Source organism: Tupaia chinensis, unplaced genomic scaffold (assembly GCF_000334495.1).
Source record: "Tupaia chinensis unplaced genomic scaffold, TupChi_1.0 Scaffold000361_2, whole genome shotgun sequence".
In the NCBI taxonomy this organism is placed as follows: Eukaryota; Metazoa; Chordata; class Mammalia; order Scandentia; family Tupaiidae; genus Tupaia; species Tupaia belangeri.
The window spans coordinates 1,176,378-1,181,152 of NW_006159858.1; positions in this window are offsets into that span (position 1 = coordinate 1,176,378).

Genomic DNA, 4,775 nt, shown 5'->3' on the forward strand with positions numbered 1-4,775 from the left:
AGGACCCGGCCTCCCCGGCGTGGGGGAGGCCGCGCAGGAGAGTCCCCAGCAGGTCCTGCGTAGGCGTAACGGAGCCACAAACTTTTGCGGACTCCCGCGGCCTCCCGCAGCCCAGCTCCGGCCTCGGTGCTCATTTAAGGTGGCGCGGGCTAAAGGGGAGCAGGCTGGGCTCTGGCCCCGCTTTTGTCTCTGCGGTCCCGTTTGGGCACGGGGCCTCCTTAAGGAAGAGCACGTGGGCAGGGGCCATAGCCCCCACGAGATGCCTGGGGCGTCGGCGGACCCTTGTCGCCCGGACCCTGGACGAGGAAGTATGGAGGCGTCCCCGCCGTTTTTAAGACCGGGAGGGTCCCTTCGGCTGGCTGCGCCTCCTGTCCCTCTCGCACACTTTGGCTTTCCCTTGCAAACCCCTGGACCCTGAGGACTTTCCCACATCTCGCTGCCAGTGCCGCCGGTCCCCCTTAAGAAGCATTGACTCTACGGCGGCGCCAGAGGGCCAAACTACATTCAGTTTCGGGAAACGCGCTCGGGGCAATTCTGGAAATCTGGACTCTGGGTAGGGACAGCGGAAAGCCGCCTGCGCCGGGCGTCCCAGGGACCAGGCCTTCATCCACTCGGTACACCGTGCCAGTGGCCGGTGCACGCATGGCCTGAGAGGTTTCAGAGCCTCTAAAACAGAAAGGATTTCAGAAGCGAAACCTGCCCCGGCCTAAGTGTGGGTGCCCAGATCCGGGTGAGCCCCGCACCCAGGCGCCGCCCACCAAGTTCCAAAGGAGCCCGAGGCGACCCTGGAGACTGTCGGAACCCAGCCGAGAAAGGAGGCAAGCAGAAAAGTAAATCTTAGGGGAGCCACCCTGGGAGTTTTAGACAGTTTTCCTTTCCCAGTTTTTTCCCCCAAGTCCCTTACTACCCCACCACCTATCCCTGCATCAAACGGGTTTGACAAAATGCACAATTCGAAGTCGGTGAGAGCGAAGTGGCTCAAGTAAATCAGACCGTGGTGATAGCAAAAAGGTTTTTGACTGCAGAAAAACAGTAAGTTTGACTGACAAACTTTTTAAAAACTGTACTATGTCGAAACGGGCAGGGGGTGTTTGAGAAACAAAAAACACTCTTAAACTCAGCCCGTTTTCAAAATGGGAAAGGCGTATTTCTCATTAATAACTTAGCAACGGTAATAATGCTGTTTCCTTCCTTACCTTGTGTTGAACTGCGGAATCCTCCTCCGGATCAATATCCAGGAACTTAGAAGAATTGGTGATATTAGGACTTCAGTACTTCTGGAAAAAATGCAAATGGTTTAGCCAGGATCTTTCCTGTCTGATTCGTCACTATTATTATATCTGATGATGCGAATGGTTGGAGCGATTCAATCCTAAGTCATTAATGAGCTATTTTATAAACACCACTGTCTGAAGATCTTCATTTACATTTTGCTAAGGATCACTTCGTTAACCTCACCGGCTTGTGTCAACAGCATGATTAGGAGATTGAAGTTACACTCTTATAAACAGCACCGCCGTATTGTTAATCGGTTAATATTTTATAAAGTGTAAATATTTTATTATGTTTTGAAGGGAACTATTGATTCTAAATTATTAAACCCCTGAGAAGGGCTATTTAAATAAAGTATACAATTAAGCACAATTAAATGTACATTGTGGCTAGTTTGTTTTCAGATTATGCACACTTTTAAATTTATTGACTTTTTATTGGAGTTTATTCTTCTCTGTTTTTGAATTGGAAAAAAAAAAACTATCCTGGGCAAAAAGCCTAAATTATTTAAAATTGCATTTAACATAGAAGAGAATGTCAACTACGTTGCAGTATTACCAGAAATGTATTTTTAATGTTTGTAGATTCACAAATTCCTTTCACTTTAAAAAGGAAAATTCTAGGAAGTTTTGAAATTTATGCCCGCTGTGGTATTTTTCTTCTTGAGTTTTGTCCCTAATAAAGGCCTTTTCTGTTTCAAATTATGTACCCCCTTTACTGCACAACTTTTGTGTTGACCTTATTTCAACTGAGTAAGCGATTATTTCCAGCATGTTTAGTTTCAACAGTAAGATAGTTTAAATAACATCTTTACCTTTTGCTAGGATTTTCTTTTTAAAACAGTAAATAAATTGGATGGTTCAAAAATTTTTGTTTGGTTTCGTTTTATACTCCTCAAATGATTTATTTGCAAATACTTTTGAAACAAAATCACACTCAAGAAAAGAATTGGTTTCATAACATTTCTCTTTTTTAAATACTTTGACCCAAAACGTATTTTTGTGCGTTATGAGACAGTTTGCTTCAGTGCTCAAAACATAAAGTTTACATTTGGGGGACATTTTTATCCTTCAGTTTGTATCTCGCTGACGTTTTTCGTGGGGAACCTGTTCAGATTTCCTCTGCTTTTTGTTTCTACTACCCCCCATTTTTCTGAAGTCATTTAGTCAAAGGTCGCCTGTTTTTAATAATCGCACTGAAATTTGTTAATTTAAAAATCAACGGATCTTTATATGCTGGGCTTTAATGTACTTGGTTGTTATTTCCACATTTTCCCCTTTTCTCTCTAAGACTGATCAGGCCGTTTTACTCCTTTCTCTATGGCCTGTGCTTTCAATGACAACACTTAATTTCTCATTGTGGACACCAAGATTTTTGCCTTACAGGCTCTTGGCCCTGGTCAGCCTGCCTTCCCGGTGCCAGAGAGCAGGGCATATGGAGTGCAGGTTGCCAAGTGCGGGACTTCAGCTCTCTACCCGGGCACCCTGGCCTCTGAAGGCCCAGCGTCCCCCCTCAGGCTCACAGACTTTGAAGTTTAGTCACCCAGGCAAAGAGGCCCTTAAAGGGCACTTGAAAGTTGCTTCGCGTCTTCCACCCCGGGACACACAGAAAAACTCTATGGGAACTGCCAGCGTCAAAAGCCTTCGACGGCTTCTAGGAATCCAAGAGGCCTGCCACTTTCCCCGGAGCTTGCCCTGCTGGGGGCGGATGGAGGGCGGGAGGGAAATAAAATCTATTTCAAATGAAGCCCAGGACAGCTCTGAAGCCAATTTCCGCCAAGCACTGACGGTGGAGAGTTGGAAGACCAACGCTTTCGCGGTCAGCATAACCGCGCAGGGCTTAGACTGGAACTCATGCAAAAGAGAACAAGGGCGAGGGGCCGGAGCACCCCGAGAGAGGAACTTGCCCTGCGGGATAGTCCTCTAGACACTGCTCCGGGGTGTCTGGGGACTCACCCGGGCGCAGGAGCGGGGGACACTTACTCGTTATCCGTATGCCTTCCTCATTGGCATTGGAGCCAAACAAATCTCAACCCGCGCCAGGCAAAGATAAATTACTCCTGGCTTCGGGGTCGGCTCTGGGGACCTGGGCCAGGGTGGAACCCTGGGGAAGTTGTCGGGCCGCCAGAGGTAGGGGTGGTGGTGGTCTTCCTCCCATCCACAAACGAACCAGTCTCTGAGGCCTGGACAGGAGAGATGCGCCCTGGGGAGACCATAGATTGGAGGCGAGCAATGGGCATCTAGTCTGCGTTAGGCGTTTGAGCCACCCAAAAGGCTGAGCGTCGGGGGTCTAGGAGAACCTGTAGTGCAGAGGCCCTGTCGGCCAAGAGGGAGGCGCGATCGGCCCAGGAGCTGCGCAGGCGAGGACCGGGACCTTTGGGCACTGGGGTCCTAGGTGTGGGAGATGGGCGTCGGGTCTGGGCACCGGCTGCCCCGGTGGAGGAAAAAGAGGAGACAGATTGCAGAACAGGGAGAGTCGTTGGGGAAAAGATATAGACGTCCTCTCCCGCGGCTGCGAAGTGGGAGGCCCGGAGAGGCAATGCGCCGGCGGGATCCGTGCACTACTCGGGCGACCCTTGGCAGCGCCCCCCGTAGCTCCGGAGCCCCTTCATTATTTCTCAGAATCAAGACCTTAATAGGTGGATCTCCTTCCGCACGGCGCAGCACGAGAATGACCGCCCTCCTAATCTAATTTATTGTAGAAATCGACTGTAAACCGAGGAGGTAACAAGCAAAAGGGGAGAGAGGAAGAAGAAACGCCGAAGGAGCCGCCGCCGCCTCCCTGCCCCCACCTGGGGCAGCCGGGGTGGGAGTCGGGAGCGGCGCTCCCCTCCGCCGCGTCTTCCTTCGGGAGACAGCAAGCTAAGCACAGGGGTTCTGGCCTGAGGTGACCGCGAAGAACCCCGCGGCCTTCGCTGGTCCTCAAGGTCCCTCCAGCCTCGGGCCTGGGTCACTGCCCGGGTCTCGGCCCGGCGCTGAGGCGTCCTCTCCCGACAGCGCCACCGCGTGGGCTGCGGCCGAAACCTGCGGCGCGGGCTGCGCGGGCTGCGTCCAGGAGCCAGCCCTCGTGTGTCGCCCCCAGTTCTGCGGTTCAGATGCGGCGGGGGATGGGCAGGTCTCCCTCCTGGGGCACCACGGGACCTCTACTCAAAAACCCGCCCGCGCGCGCAAAACACCGGTCACCGCAGTTTGCTCCAACCCCTTGTAATGAAAAGAACACCTGGAAAGTCTAAGCCACGGCACCCCAACTCCAGGCAGGCCAGCCCGCGTAGCGAAATCCGCGCCCACCCTAGTAGGAGCGGGCGCGCTCCACAGCCGAGTCCCAGGAGGCCCAAGCCCGAGCGGTTCCCCGCGCGCATTTGCGATGTGGTCCCCAGCCACGCCCGACAGAGTGAGAAAGCCTGCTGCGGGACTCAAGGTCCCAGGCACTTACTGGGACCGAAGACGAGGCAGGTAGTCGGTCTGTCCCCACGGTCCAAACCTGGTCGGAGTGGCAGGCAACCA